The 17,074-nt window shown below is 41.0% G+C and overlaps 1 long non-coding RNA gene across 1 annotated transcript in view; it reads left to right on the top strand.

The window, feature by feature from the left end:
- The first annotated feature begins 6,299 nt into the window (after positions 1 to 6,299).
- The window catches only part of LOC121276555, a 78,491-nt gene continuing 67,716 nt past the window's right edge, over positions 6,300 to 17,074 (top strand). The window contains exon 1 of the long non-coding RNA XR_005942681.1: positions 6,300 to 6,389. This is a non-coding gene — a long non-coding RNA (uncharacterized LOC121276555). The remainder of the gene's footprint in view (positions 6,390 to 17,074) is intronic.

A 17,074-nucleotide genomic window follows, 5' to 3' on the forward strand; every position in this document is an offset into this window, starting at 1 on the left:
TTGTAGAATCTGCCCCATTTTCATACCATTGATTTGAATGGAACAAATATTAGGCAAGTTCTAAAATGAGCATTCAGTTCACTCTGCCAGACCTCTGTTCAAATGCAAAGTTGAAAATGATCCCCCTTAAGTTTGTAATCAAGCAAATAAATTGTATTACCAAGTGCGTTAGATTTTTGATCAGATACCACGTGGCATCATCAGAGAAATGACTTAGCCTGTTTGCTTAACTCATTTGACAACATTAAATATATGTATTTGGCATTGTATAAAGGAAAAGGTGATTTGGAATAGCTCAGTTGCAACTGAAGCAATTATCCCCATCAGCTTTGGCAACCAAGCTGGAAATTTAATTTGTATGCCTCCCCAAAGTTAACAGAGTGTTCTGAAGATGGGTCATATGGCCTTGAAACGTTAACTCTGTTTTTCCCTCCACAGATGTTGTCAGACCTGCTGAATTTTTCCAGCATTTTCTGTTTTCCTTTAACAGAGTGCTGTTGTGCCATTAGTCCTTATCTCAGTGAAGCCCGAGGTACACTTGTGCTGCTACAGTTATTGGGCAACTGCATGAAAATAGCAATGAGTTGTGATAAAACTATGCTTCATGTTAGTTTATTAGGCAGTGTATAGCCCCTTGTACAAGTAATGCAATATTATTGAGACAAAAAAGCATATGATGACATTTGAAAGGGCCTTATGCAATTACTCTATAAATTCATTTGGCAGAACAGAGACCATTTCTGACCTACGTAAAGTGAAAGCTAGGGAAGTGCCATTTTTTTTAAACAAGTATTTTTCATTCCACTTGTTCAAATATGGGGCAGATGTGATGTATGACCTATAGATATGACTTGAAGAACTTCTGCCAAGCGTATGCACAGCAGAAGCAAAACGCCTTTACTCTGTATTGGAGCATATTCAGAAGTGAAGCAAATCTAGAACCTAGTTCTTGAAGGCTAAGTAAGTCATGCATGTTGAAATGTGAGGGATTACTTGATTTAAATGCTAACGTGAAATGCATGGGGCTGACAGAGCAGTTAATTTTACTGTAGCATTTAAGAAAAATTGCACATTAGCCTGTCAGCCAGGCATTGTGCCATCCTTATTTTGTTCCTGTTGCGAACCCTGTAAATCAGATTATTGTACCTCTGCATTGCCAACAATAACTTCAAGTATGCCTTGTTCCCCAAATGCATGAAGAGCAGGTTTTCACAATAATAAGGCTACATATATGTTTCACAGTGCTGGGGAGAAGTTGGGTGGGGTGGGGGGGGGATTTTACACTAAAGACTATTTATATGTATGTGCAAAGTACCTGAAGTCAATTATCAGTAAAGTTTTGAACTATCCCAATTTTATATTTTGCTTGGCATAGGAAAATTCACAGCACTGACTGGGTCAAGATTATGGTTTAACTGCAAAAATATTCCTTATATCTTGGTTTAATTTGCGGCTGAGTTTTATAAGTTCTGCATAAGTACTAAATATATGTATTCATGGTTTACAGCATTTAAAAAATATGCTAAATAGTATTTTACATGATATGCTATTATGCAGAGCCCCTCATGACAAAATTTAGGGGTGTCATTTTGAGTTTGGAAGATAGTGTAAAACAGGTGATAGTGATTCAGCCAGGAGAGATGTATGGCTGAATCACTGTCACCTGTTTTACATTACAACCCAACACCAAAATCATCCCCTCGGCCTCTGAATACTCAACTGAGTAAGTGAACAGATGAACAGTTTGCAGATAGCTGACTGTATGACTGATGAAGGCTGCATGAGAACAGAATGTTTTCTCTAGCTCTCTGACTTCCCTTCTCTATTTCTGGGGCAGTACCTTATCTCTTGCTGCCATTTCCCCTACCAGGCTACTCTGAGCTTGGCAACTCATTTTATAGAGTCCAGGAGAATCTTTTAGTATAGCAACATGCAGTCCCAAACAGGTCACTATCTGTTTTAGATAGATGTAATGCCACAAGGTAAAATTGTAGAATTGTATTGCTTGGTGCCATAGTGGTTAAAACAGGAAGGTACGTAGGCTACTTGCAAACACTATTTTAACTTACCTCCTCAGTCATATCAGCTTAGTACATCATTAACTGGTGTAAAATTCAGCTATTACTTAAATGCCAGATGTGAAAAACTAATTGTTTCATTTATACCACGTAATAGCTTTAATGCGTTAAATAGTATTTGTCTAAACAAATTTATCTAATACTTTGCAAACAACTGTTCAATTTGGAAGCTTTTTATTGTACCATTCAACAGTAATTAGACTTTCTGAAAGAACTATAAATAGCATGAAGATTAGTGCTGGAAATGTTATTTTATAAACGGCGCTGTCATTGTTACACCTTGGTAAATTAGATTAACTCTTTTGAATACATAGGATGCTTTATATTTTCCATTGAATTGTCTGTTTCATTGCTTTCCTCCAGGTAGATTTTATCACTGTTAGATTTGTGCACATGAGCTTAGTACAAAATAGGATTTCAATGAGTATTGAGCCTGGATAGCTCTTCTGGTTTTACGTATTGCTGCGAAGTCTTTAAGGATAATGTGAGCATTTGTAATGGATTTCTCCAGCTCATACCTCAAGGTTTATTTTTATATTCACTGCACCCGATGGTAACCAGTGACAAAATATCACATTTTAAGTTTGCTGATGAGGGCAGTTTTTGTAATAATACTGATCAGTGTAGGCTATTCTTTACTTCTAAACTCATATCAAGCATAAGTGTATGGTCCTCTAGCTGTATTCTCAAGGGTATTAATTTGAAGGTCAGTATTCATGTAGTGGATGTTACTCATTGTTTGGGGATATCTGCATTTACATTCTGCGTTGTGTAACAATATTGCAATATATTTATTTAATATTGCTGCTAATATTTAATATTGTTCATACAGTGACTTTGCTTAATCACTTAAACGAAGATGCTGCCTGTAAAATCCAGCCAGTTAATGGCTAAGGTTATGTTTTCAGTAGACCACATATGAAAGATGTATGCTTCAAGTAATCCTATTTAAATGCAAACTAAAAGCATAGCACAATTTCAATGTAAAATAATTGCTCTTTTCATTATATCAAAGCAGAGTGAGTGCATCTTTAAGAATAAGTAGAGATGTTCTGGTAAACTGTTCTGTGTAATAGTTATTATTAGGGCTTCATTTTTTTAATACGTTTGCACTATTTACTGAACCTAAATTGGGTTTGGTTAGCTTTTATGAGAGTTGCTTGTAATGGCAATCATTTGTAGAACACAGAAGAATAAAATTGCTTTAAAACTAAAGCAGCTTTTATTTGCTAACTGAGAGATACCTCATTATGAAAATTGCTGGTATAATAGTTTGTGCTCTAGAGATCTTGTACGTCAGCTAATTCTCATCTTTCATGATTAAACTGCGAACATATTCTGGGTTTTTTGTTCGACAGACATCACATATTAAATAGGTGGTTGGACAAAATGATGCCAAGACTTATTTTCTACTGATGTGTCTGTGGTCTGTAACTGGGGAAAATGTCCTGGTTTCGTGTCTACTCTAGATATGATGTTCTGAGTTCTCTATATTACTACAGACAAATTACAGTGCACAGCACTTATGTCTTATAAGTGCAGAGCACTGAGCTTCTTCCCCATCCTTTATCTCTATTTAGTACAATGTCCCTTCCTCCTCCATAATTTTTCTCACAAAAATGTTCTTAAGTGGGGTTGTATGAAATCACCTCTGTACACCAAGATTGAAAAAAAGAAATTGATTTATAATTGAAGTAACATGCACTTTAGTGGCATTATCGCTTTGGAAATGAATCAAAAACAATTATGCAGTGATAAATTGTGCTGTTAATGTTATGGTGCCCCTTCCCCTCTTCCTGTGTGTTTTTAATAAAGCTTAAGGTTGAAATCTTTCATTTCCAAACTTATACTTTTTTACCTCATCAAGTTAAAACTTTTGGTTTCCCATTTGAAGAAAATGGTGGCTGATGAGGGTTACATGAGTGGCCCTGCTGACAGTGTTGTTATATGGACAAAGTAGTAGCTCTTCATTCACTAAATGACATCAAAATGTCCCATGTGTCCATGTAGATTGCCATTTGGGAGCAGACCTGGATTATAGACAGATGACCTATAGAATTCTGGTGCATGCTGCAGCTACATTTCAGAGAGAAAGATGAAAGTCTTCCTCACAAAACACTTTCAGAATTGAAACTTACCAGTGAAGCGCTTTTTTCACTACTGCTCATGTGCTTTTACTTTGTAGTATTCAGTACATTTGTGAAGCATCAATATAAATCATTTAATAATATTTTTAAGCAATCGGTTAGATAAGGAATCATTAACTTGGAGTGAGAATGTATACTGCCACTAACAATACCAGTGCTGCTCCCTCCTGTTCTCACTATCTTCAGAGGCGCATTGATTCGCTGAGGCAGGCTCTAAAGTACATTGAGTAGAGCAAGGACCAGGAGACCATACAAAGAAGATAGGAGAGGGAAAATTAACTTTACGGTTTTTGGTAGCTTTCCCTAATTTCTTTTTATTATTTCATGGGATATGGGCATCACTGGCTGGGCCAGCATTTGTTGGCCATCCCTAGTTGTCCTTGAGAAAGTGCTGGTGAGCTGATTCCTTAAACTGCTGCAGTCCATATGTTGTAAGTGGACCCACAGTGCTGTTAATATGGGAGCTTCAAGATATTGACCCAGCGAAAGTGAAGGAATGGCAATATAGTTCCAAGTCAAAATGGTGTTTGACTTGGCGGGGGTGTGGGGGGGTGGGGAGCAAAGTGCAGGTGGTGGTGCTCCCATCCATCTGCTGTCCTTGATCTTCTTGGTGGTAGAGATCATGGGTTTGGTTAGAGCCTGTCGAAGGAGCCTTGCTGCAGTTCATCTTTCAGTTGGTACACACTGCTGCCACTGTGCATTAGTGGTGGAGGGAGTAAATGTTTAAGGTAGTGAATGGGGTGTCATTCAAGAGAGTGCTTTGTCCTGGATGGTGTTAAGCTTCTTGAGTGTTCTTGGAGATGCACTCATCCAGATAAATGAAGAGTATTCCATCACAACCCTGACTTGTGCCTTTTAGATAGTAGACAGGCTCTTGGGAGTCAGGAGGTCAGTTACTCTTCACAGAAATCCCAGCCTCGGTCCTGTTCTTGTAGCCACAATATTAGTTGGCTAGTCAAGTTCAGTTTCTGTTCAATGGTGACCACCAGGATGTTGATAGTAGGGGATTCAGTGATGGTAATGCCTTTGAATGACAAGGGGATTTGGTTAGATTCTCTCTTGTTGGAGCTTGTCATTGCCTGGCACTTGTGTGGCACATATGTTATTTGCCACTTGTCTTGTCAAGCCTGAGTATTGCCAGATCTTGCTGAATACGGACACGGACTGCTACAATATCTGAGGAATCGCAAATGGTGCTGAACATTGTGCTATCATTAGCGAACACCCTCTCTTCTGACCTTATGATGGAAGGAAGGTCATTGATGAAGCAGCTGAAGATGGTTGGGCTAAGGACACTATCCTAAGGAACTCCTGCAGTAGTCTTCTAAAACTTAGATGATTTGATCCAGATCTAAGCCAGCACTAGCTACTGCCAAGCTTTCTGGCATAATTAAATAAACACTCTATCCTAAATTTACGGGGATGAGAACATAATTCTGAATTTTAAGCGAATTATAGTGACAAGAGCCTACACAAAATAATGATACATTCGAAGTGTAATAGGACAAATAGCAATCAGCATTAGAATTTCACAGAAAATCATGGGGAGAATTTTCTCCCTGTTGGGTGGGCCGGTCGGGAGCGGGCGAGGGCGGTCGTGGAGCCGATTGCAGGTGACTGCACGCTGCCATTTTACCTGGGCGGGCCATGTAGCGCATGTGTGCAAAGAGCGCAGAAATCTCCGAGGCACGGAGCTGCCTCAGGGAGATTAAATCCAGTTTCAAAGTTCAAAATAAAGGAAATGAAAAATCATTTACACATGTCCCCTCATGACAGCATCACATGAGCTGGGACGTGTTTATCAAATGTTTGAAAAATATTTATTAATTTAATAAACCTTTCATGAAACCTCATCCTGCCCGTGGATGAGGTTTCATGAAAAATGCAAAGGCCTCCTGGGCTCTTCGCCTGCCTGCCAACCTTCAGGTTGGACGGGCGGCCCTGTCAATTTGGTAAATTAGTTAATCAATGGTCTTAACAGGCCTTTGACAGTCGGCGGGCCTGCCAAACGGAGGATCGGAATGACGCGTGGTGACTTCGGGACGCACATCCAACGTCACCATGCGTCATTTTACACATCGGCGTGCAGGGCCCACTCCCGCTCACCGAACAGAAAATTCAGCCCCATGTTACTGATCGAAAAATATGTTGTCATTCAAAAGCTGTAAGTAACATTCTCTATTAAATGTGTTAAACCTTTTACAGATTCTTCTAGTCCTGAGGACATTAATGTAAATTTTGCTAATTATGAATGTCAATAAAATATATACTTGAAATAAGCGGTAGGACCTTCCGATCTTGCCCGTTGGAGGTATTTGCTGGTGCTGCCAAAGTCAATGGACTTGTGGCTGGCTCGCCGTATCAGCCAGGGTGAGGCTGGAAAATCCTGGCCAATATCTATTTTGAGGAACTATTTCCCAAAATACCTTTATGCAGCCAATCTACAGATTGTAAATAGAATCCTAAATTAAATTTATCTTGGACTTTTCTTCATTCTCTTTTTGTAATAGATTCAGTGTCAGATCAATATCAAGGGTTGTATTTGTTATCCCTGGTCATTGTCTTAAATCGGCCACGTTTCATTTCAGTACTATCAAAAATCAATCTTCAGTGCATTAATCCCTAACTTTGAAAAGCAATGCTGGATTTAACCAAAATATTACAATTTCCAATTTGTTCCCACAAAATATATGAGAAAGAATTATCATAACTGTCTTATACATAAATCTTATCCTACTTTGTCATTAAGCTTTTAAATCTCATAATATCGTTATTAAAGGTATTATGTGGTAGAGGGCATGTTTACAGCAGCAAGCTGCCATGTAAATTCAATGCTTATAGTCAAGTATTTTTGTGATCCGTCCTTATATCCAAGCTAAAAATCGTTTTGAAAATACTTCCTAACAAAATGTATTAGGATAAATGTACAGGGGAGAAGGGGCATTGTTTTTTCGAGAAGATTATTCAGAATTTTTCAGATGTTAAAGTATACTTGGAACAATGCTAAATTTGTTTTAATTTTTCTGAAATCTAGGATTTGTCACGAATGAAGTAAGTTATTACAATTGCTACATTCTAAAGAAATGCAAAACCATTGGAAAAATATTTAGACCCAAAGGTCATTGGGCTCACTGGCTAGAAGTTAGGACTAACTACTCCATTAGTATTTAATTCCAGACAGAACCCAGAAACACTGGGGGAAATTGTAACTTTGGGTAATGTTGTAATATGGGTGGTTTTACGGCACACAGAATTTTCTGGAACACCCAAGAGAGGTGAGCAGGGCCCACCATGATACTCAGCACTGAGACCTGACTTGGATTACGTTGGAAACTATGAAATATTAAGTAATATTACTCCCAATTCAAGTTCAAAATCTTTCGGAGTAAGTGACACCCATTGATCTTTGGACTACTTTTCTAGCAGGCACATGCTGGTGCAGGCACCTGCTGAAGATACATCAATGTAGGGACCCCATCCTGATTGCAGTCTCACAAGCAGAGATTAGCAGCACTTAGATTGTATTTATACTGATTGATTGATGCAAAAGAATCAGTCCCTACATTTCAGAGCTCTGAAGAAGAGTCATACAGACTCGAAACATTAACTCTGGTTCTCTTTCCACAGTTGCTGACAGACCTGTTGAGTTTTTCTAGCATTTTTGGGTTTTTAATATCTCACGCTTCAGGATGTGGCTACTTATTCTTTCAATATTTTAATAAGTGATATATTCTGAACTCCAATTATTTCTTTCTCTATTTTAAAATAACACTTTTGTTTTGGATAGCCAGCGCCTATAGATGCCTCGATCATAGCTCATAATCACCTTGCCTCTGGCTGAGTTCAAACTACGACATTAAAATACTGATCTGGTGGAGCTTCGCACTGTTTCTGCTGAGGGACAGAAGAGACTGTTGAGTCTCAATATTAGAGCGTTGAGAGGGTTAAACATTTACATATGGGAACCCCTGCCCAATATGCGACACATGCACGTTTTTTTTACAATGGCAAATATCGGAGGGTGTCTGATTTCCTGCTGTGGAGACACAGGACATTTCATTAGCATTTTTAAATTCCACAATGCAATTGAGAGCCCGAATGAAAATTCACTGTAACAATGATCCCATCCCCAGGATTCGGGATGAAGGTTGTGCCTCTGTGTTTGGTTAGTCAGGAGATCCACTGCACTATATCTCCTTTGGTGGAGCAGGATACCTGGAAATTCAGAGCCAGCATTCTAATCCAATGTGTCATCCAGCTCCCAAAATATCCCTATTTTGAAAGTTGAAAATCTGTCAGTCCTCTAAGCTTTAATAATATGAGATTTAAAGCATGCATTATCTTTTGTGATTAAAATTCATGTGGTGTATGTGAACAGTTTAGTGCAGGCTTCCTCTACCTGGAAAGAGTTGATCATGTAAGCTAGATCAAACATAGAGTCAAACAACCATTAATTGTCCTTACTTCAATTTCAATAGTAGTGGTTAGTCAAGTATTGATTGACATTGTGAGACTATTTATTGCTGAAAGTATAGCATATGTCACACATGAACAGGAGACCTGGCAAATTTGCACCAGCATATTGCTAGTATCAATCACATCTCTTCACCTTTAAGGAGGGAGGTGAATCAGTTACCCACTGCCCTGCAAGTGAACTGTTAGCCTCCTAATTGATTGGCTAATGGGCAAAAAGAAAGAGCCAATCAAAGCCTTTTGATGCAAGCCTTTGCTGAAAATCTGATAGATGACTGGTTGCTAATGACATTTCTCATTGATATCATTGATGGGGAGGTGTGAAGATGTTTGTCTATTAATTTGAGGAGCTTGATGAATCTGGTGGGAGAAACCTGAACCCATTGTCTCAGACTTTGAGGAAGCCTGCATGGACCTTCTCTCATGAGTGGAAACTACAAATATTCTGAGGTTATTCTATTCCAACAACTCCCCTCCTTCACGCAGTTCAATAGAAATGCCCTCATTTGGCTTCACTCACCTAGGAACATAAGAACAGGAGTAGGCCATTTAACCCCTTCAGCCTACTCTGCCATTCAGTGGGATCACATGATCTGTGACCTAACTCCATAAACCTTTGCCTTTGCCCCATTTCCCTTGATATCTTTGGCTAACACAAATTTATCAGTCTCAGTTTTAAAATTAGCAATTGATTTAGCATCAATTGCCTTTTGCAGAGAAGTGTTCCAAATCTCTATCAGCCTTTACATAAATAAATGCTTTCTAACTTCACTCTTGAAAAGTCTGTATCTAATTTTTGACTGACCCCCTATCCCTAGACTTCCCAGCAAGAGGAAACATTTTCTTCCACTTTGCTCTACCTTTTCCCCTTAATATCTTGATGATTTTGATCAAATCACTCTGAACCTTCTTAGTTCCAGGGAATACAACCTCATTTTATTTAATCACTCCCCTTAGTTTAACCCTTGGAGTTGAAGTATCATTCTAGTAAATCTGTGCAGCACTGCCTCCAAGGCTAATAAATGCGTTCTAAAACGTGGAACCCAGAACTGTTTGCAGGACTCCAGGTGTGGTTAACCAATGTTTTGTACAGCTGGAACAATGACTTCTATCTAACCCCTAATCCTTCTATTGTATTGTACCCCTCTGGACATAAAAACCAGCATTCCACTAGCCTTTTTGATTATTTTTCCTACCAGTTCCGGAAATTAATTTGATCTGTGTATCTGAATCTCCAAGTTGTTTTGGACATCCGTTGTTTCTGGCTTTTCACCACTCAGAAAGCACCCTGTCCTACTCCTAGGTCCAAAGTAGATGACTTCACATTTGCCTACACTGAAATCCATTTGCCACAGTTTTTTTTTCCATTCACTTAGGGCAGAATTTTCGGCCGGGCAGGTGGGCCCAACCCAATCTCCGGCCGGCAGGAAGCCGATCCCCGCCGGAGAAGCGGGCCCCCCCGCCATTTTAATTGGGCGGGCCAATTAAGGCCCACCCAGCGTGATGCCTGGCGGGAAGCGCTATGCACTTCCTTAGAGAGCGGAGGGGGGGATTGCCCAAAAGCGAGAGTGCGCTTTTTCACGCATGTGCATGAAAGAACGCACATCTTGCAGGTTGAGTCGGTAGTTAGGAAGACAAATGCAATGTTGGCATTTATTTCGAGAGGACTAGAATATAAAAGCAGGGAACACCATCACTTTGAAGTACCCCTCCAAGTCACTCACCATCCTGATTTGGAAATATATCGCTGTTCCTTCACTGTCACCGGGTCAAAATCCTGGAACTCCCTTCCTAACAGCACTGTGGGTGTACCTACAGCACACAGACTGCAGCGGCTCAAGAAGGCAACTCACTAACACCTTCTCAAGGGCAACTAGGGATGGGCAACAAATGCTGGCCTAGCCAGCGAAGCCCACATCCCATGATTGAATTTTTAAAAAAAAACTTTATCAGAAACCCTCTGGAATTTCATATAATGACATACATAGACATTCGTCTGTCGACTACTTTTGTCACCTCTTCAAAAAATTCAATCAAATTTATCAGGCATGATTTGTCTTTTACAAATCCCTAGGCATTCTTGGATAAGCTGAAAATTATCAAGGTGTTCAGCCACCCTATCCTTGATTACAAACACTAGCAATTTCCCAACTGATGTTAGGTTAAGTGTCTATAATTCCTTAGCTTTCTTCTGACCACCTTTCCAACCGGAGCAACAGCATCCCTTGTCCTGTTTACATAGGCACTGACACCCACCTCTATCTCTCCACAATATTCATGACCACCCTAATATCTCTGTCCTCTCATGCTGCTTGTCAGACACCTAGCTTTGGAGAAGCCTCATTTTCTTCCAGCCAAACTTTGGGAAAACTGAGTCATTAGGCAGGATTCTAGCCTTGGAATCATGTAGTGTGAGTTGGGCCATTTCGTGACGTCGCATTCCTGACTTTTGAAAGTCGGCCCATTCACACAGAATTTTCATCTTCCAGAGTTGTGGATGAGCTGGAGTTGTAGCTGCTACCTCCTGGTGCAGGCCCAAGGCAGGAACGGAGACAGGCAGGTGCCGAGGCCAGCAGGTTAAAAGGCCCACCTCTGTTCACTGGTACATCAAACCAGTTTTCTACATGGTGATTAGGCCCCTTCTAAAAAATTTGACATTGGTTTTTGAAAGACATCTGGTGTTGATATTAATCCAAAGGGTAACCCTTTAAGACAGGATCTTCTAAATGGTGTTTTGAAAGTGGTGAGAAGCTTGGACTTCTCTTCTATTGGTATTTGTCAGAATCTGCAGTTAGCGTCTAATTTAGAGAATATTGAGCTCTTCCTTAATTTTACTAGAGTCTCCTCTACTGATACCATTCAATGGACTTCTCTTTTCACAGCTTTATTGAGTTGTGTAAGATCAACACATATTCTTATTTAGCTTCGAAACCGGTACCATCACTGAGCACCAACTCTTTGGCTTTTTCCTGGGTGAAATGACACCTTGCCTTACCATTGAATCTATCTCTTTCTTTGCTGTTAGAAGTAAAGGATACGGAACCTTTCTGGTTGTATACAAGCATATTGGTTTGACTTCTGGGATTAGTGTTATACAATGCACTATTTTTAGCTCTCCCAGTCCTATAAATAACTTTGAAAATTGTGCTCTGAAGTCTCTTGATTGACCTTCACCATTCTTTATTTCTTCTATTCTGCAAATTAGATTCAATTCTATACATGGCTTTCTACTTAGCAAATAACTCTGATCTTGAATTACATACAGTATTTCAGTAATTACTTTTTCTTTGTGTTTCAAAGTAGCTGTTAGTACTCCCAGAACCTTCAGCTCTGTTTCTCCTGGTCCGTGTAGCTTTTCGTAAAATGGTTGAAGAACTCTCTTGTTTAACCATGGTTCAACATCTGAAAGAACTGAAACTGCTGCTCCAGTATCTAAATTGAAGCGTGTCCTGTGACCTCCTACCAGGACCTCTGCACTCCAATTGTTCCTGCTTAATTCTTTAATTTTCTGCTAAGAAGGGTATCTCAATGATCTTCAACTTCATGAACTCAGTTTCCTTTTAAAGCTTTTTCTTTTTGAGTGCTCTGCCCCTTTTTTCTACCACGACACACTGCCTGAAAATGCCCCATCATGTGCAGCACTGGCATTACACGTGTTTGGCGAGACAGTTCCAGCTCCTGTGCCTTGCTCTTGCACAGCAGCAACAGCTAGTCTGGGCTGCCACCATTAATTGCTTTTCATGATGCACGTGTCTCCTTCTTTATATATTCCCTTTATATCTGACAAGTTCAACTGGAACTGGGATTCACGTTGTCTGTCTCTCCTCCGACTGCTGATGGGCTCTGCCTCCTGATCTCGGCGTGCTTACTTAATTGAATCACCTTTACCAGCATCGAGCCTTTCTAGGAGTGCAAATTATCTGAAAGTGCATCATCGTTACTCCAACAAGTATTCTACCGTGAGTTAGCTCCTCTTTCAGATTACCGTACTCACAGCCTTCGGCTCACATTACAAATCATGAATAAATGCGTCAGTATTTTTCCTGTGCCTCTGGATACATTTATAGAGCTTTGTGTATTCCACAATTGTGCTCTTGTGAAGGTTGAAATATGTCTCAATGGCTTTGACACATGTGGCTTTAGCCTTATCAATCCCTAGGGTAACTAAAATGTTGTCTGCCCATTTCATACAAAAGTATACTGACCTGCTCACATTCTGGCTTCACTGCAAAACCCGATGCGGTGTGAAATCAAGCAAAACTCTTGTACCACTTTTGGGGGAGACTGCGGTTTAGTGGTAATGTCACTGAACTAGTAATCCAGAGGCCTAAAATAATCCCACCACGGCAGCTGGTAGAATTTAAATTTACTTAATAAAATCTGGAATTGAAAGCTAGCCTAATCAGACCACAAACTATCATCAACTATTATAAAAATCCATTTGGTTTACTAATGTGCTTTAGGGAAGGAAATCTGCCATCCTTACCTGGTCTGGTTGACATGTGACTCCAGACCCACAACAATGTGGTTGACTCTTAAATACCCATTGAAATGGCCCAGCAAGCAACTCAGTTCAAGGGCAACTAGGGATGGGCAACAAATGCTGGTCTTGCCAGCGATGCCCACAACCCATGAAAGAACGAAGATAAAAAGCACTTTGGCCACACTTCAATCTGATTAAGGCCTGAAACTGCCTTGAAGCACTTCAGTAGAGGCAGAGATTTTTCCATAAGCAGCTTTTTACCACTTGCCACCATATATTATTTTGTTTTTGGGTTGGACTGGTTTCAATAACTTGCCAGCTGTAAACCCTCTAACTCTTGTGTAACTGAATTGCAGTTATGAGAACTAGCTTTACACTAGCTTCTTTCTATGCTGATTTCTCCTTAATTCTCAGATCACAAGTGTATGTCACTTGCTTCGATGACGTCAGACTAAGTCCCGATTTAATCTAACATACTCCATCATCCTGCAGTATCCACGTTTAACTTGGGTGTATTTTTTTATTTGTTAATGAGATGGCTAGGCCAGCATTTATTGCCCATCTCTAATTACCTTTGAGAAGGTGGTGGTGAGCTGCCTTCATGAACCGCTGCAGCCTGTGTTGTGGGAACACCTACACTACTGTTAGGAAGGGAGTTCTAGGATTTTGACACAGCAACAGTGAAGGAACAGCAATATGGTTCCATTTCAGGATGGTGTGTGCCTTGGAGGGGAACTTGCAGGTAGTGGTGTTCCCATGCATCCGCTATCCGTGTCCTTCTAGGCGGCAGAGGTCAAGGGTTAGGAAGGTACTGTTGAATGAGCCTTGGTGAGTTCCTGCAGTGCATCTTGTGGATGATACACACCGCTGTCATTGTGCATCAGGGGTGGAGGGAGTGAATGTTCAAGGAGGTGGATGGTGTGCCAGTCAAGCAGGATGGTTTGTCCTGGATGGTATCCAGATTTTTGAGTGTTGTTGGAGCTGCATTCGTCTAGGCAAGTGGAGAGTATTGCATCACACTCCTGACTTGTGCATTGTAGATGGCGGACAGGCTTTGGGGAGGCAGGAGGTAGGTTACTCGCAGAATTCCAAGCCTCTGACCTGCTCTTGTAGCCACAGTATATATCACTGGTCTAGTTCAGTTTCTGGTCAATAGTAACCTCCCAGAATGTTGATAGTGGGGGATTCGGCAATAGTAATGCCATTGAATGGCAAGGAATGATGTTTAGATTCTCTCTTGTTAGAAATGGTCATTTCCTGGCACTTGCGTGGCACGAATGTTGCTTGCCACTTGTCAGCCCAAGCCTGGATGTTGTCTAGGTCTTGCTGCACATGGACACGGATTTCTACAGTATCTGAGCAATCGTGAAAGGTTCTGAACATTGTGCAATCAATAGCAAGCATCCCTACTTTTGACCATATGATGGAGGGAAGATTATTGATGAAGCAGCTGAAGATGGTTGGGCCTAGGACAGTGCCTTTTTTTAAATTCATTCACAGGTTGTGGGCTTCGCTGGCTGAGCCAGCATTTATTGCCCATCCCTAGTTGCCCTTGAGAAGGTGGTGGTGAGCTGCCTTCTTGAACTGCTGCAGTCCATGTGGTGTAGGTACACCCACAGTGCTGTTAGGAAGGGAGTTCCAGGATTTTGACCCAGTAACAGTGAAGGAATGGCTATATGTTTCCAAGTCAGGATGGTGAGTGACTCAGAGGGAAACTTCCAGGTGGGGGTGTTCCCATGTATCTGCTGCCCTTGTCCTTCTAGATGGTAATGGTCGTGGGATTGGAAGGTGCTGTCTAAGGGGCCTTGGTGAATTCCTGCAGTGCATCTTGTAGATGGTACACACTGCTGCTACTGTGCATTGAGGGTGGAGGGAGTGAATATTTGCAAATGTGGTGCCAATCAAGCAGGCTGCTTTGTCCTGGAACGTGTCAAGCTTCTTGAGTGTTGTGGGAGCTGCACTCAACCAGGCAACTGGGGAGTATTCCATCACACTACTGACTTGTGCCTTGTATGTGGTGGACAAGCTTTGGGGAGTCAGGAGGTAGGTTACCCATTGCAGGATTCCTAGCCTCTAACCTGCTCTCGTAGCCACAGTATTTATATGGCTAGTCCAGTTCAGTTTCTGGTCAATGCTAAACCCCAGGATTTTGATAGCGGGGGAATTCAGTGATAGTAATGCCATGGAACAATGGTTGGATTCTCTCTTGTTGAAGATGGTCATTGCCTGACACTTGTGTGGCATGAATGTTACTTGCCACTTGTCAGCCCGAGCCTGGATATTGTCCAGGTCTTGCTGTATTTGAACATGGACTGCTTCAGTAGTCCATGCTTCAGTAACCATCACCCCTTGACATTCAGTGGCATTACCATTGCCAAATGCCCTATGGAACTCCTGCAGCGATGTCCCGGGACTGAGATGATTGGCCACTAATAACCACCACCATTTTCCTTTGTGCAAGGTATGAGTCCAACCAGTGGAGAGTTTCCCCCTGATTCCCATTGACTCCAGTTTTGCTAGGGCTCCTTGATGTCACCATCGGTCAAATGCAGCCTTGATGGTCAAGGGCAGTCACTTTCACCTCATCTCGGGAGTTCAGCTCTTTAGTTCGTGTTTGGTCCAAGGCTGTAATGAGGTCAGAAGCCGAGTGGCCCTGGCGGAACCCACACTGAGTGCCAGTGAGCAGGTTATTGCTGAGCAGGTGCCGCTTGATAACACTGTCTACACCTACCATCACTTTGCTGATGATTGACAGTAGAGTGATGGAGTGGTAATTGGCCGGGTTGGATTTGTGTGTATATATTTAAGCGTATATAAGCTAGGAGGAAGGAATTATGTGACTTAGTTTAAGATCCAGATTTTAAAACTACTTTCTCACTTTGCAAAGCAAGTAAGGGCTGTCCCAAAGTATGTTACATCCAATTAAGCACATTTTGAAGTGTAGTCACTGTTTTAACGTAAAACATTTCTCTTAAATGGAATCTGTAGCTATGATTTTCAGTATATTTAAAGGAAAATTTATGCAGTAGACTTGGAGTAGCAGAGTGGAGAACAGAACATTCTGTAACTAATTGTATTCTTGAATGTACCTGTGCTCTTATGTTTACATGTTTAGACCTTAAATAACACACAGAATTCCATAATGTACTTGAATGTTAAATATTACACATTTAAACTTTTATCCCAACCTGCCCCTATATATAATGTCAACATTTCCTCGTCTCCCGATGATGGTTGTCGGCTAATAATAAATCTTACAAGCATGATAATAAATAAAAAGTCTTGACTTGACGTGGACTGTGGAATAACCACACGTGGCTGAGAATAGAAATCCAATGGTGTTTTCTCACCACTCATTCACATTCTACCAGCTATTTGTGCTCATTCGACTTTTGTAAAAGTGTCGTTTCTCTTTCTGCTTCACTGGTGTATAGATGTGCTGAATCAGCAGCACTGTCAGTTCTGCACAGCCTTACACTATTCAATCACAGAAATATCTGAGGAAGATGAAAGAAAGCATCAGAACACATTATGTTCACACCAGAGAACAGGAGTTTGAACCAGCTGGATATCACTTAGCATTTTCTGCAGCAAACAATTACACTTTTTACTTTTTAATGTGCAGCTTAAAAAGGCTCCACTATCCTCTGAAACATAGGACAGAATTTTATCCTAACCAGCCTCCACCCAGCAGGGAGGCGGCTCACAGGCTCAGGAACCTGTTTGTAATTGGAGTGGGCTTTGCCATGGCTCTTTAACTGAACCAGAGCATTAACATCCCATTCCTCAGTTTCCCACCAATCTGAAAGGGTGGGTGGATTGAGGTGCTGAATCTGTCAAAGGAAGGATTTCTACTTAAACGGACCCAGCAGCGGTCAGAATGACTAAACTGT

Source organism: Carcharodon carcharias, chromosome 1 (assembly GCF_017639515.1).
Source record: "Carcharodon carcharias isolate sCarCar2 chromosome 1, sCarCar2.pri, whole genome shotgun sequence".
Classification (NCBI taxonomy): Eukaryota; Metazoa; Chordata; class Chondrichthyes; order Lamniformes; family Lamnidae; genus Carcharodon; species Carcharodon carcharias.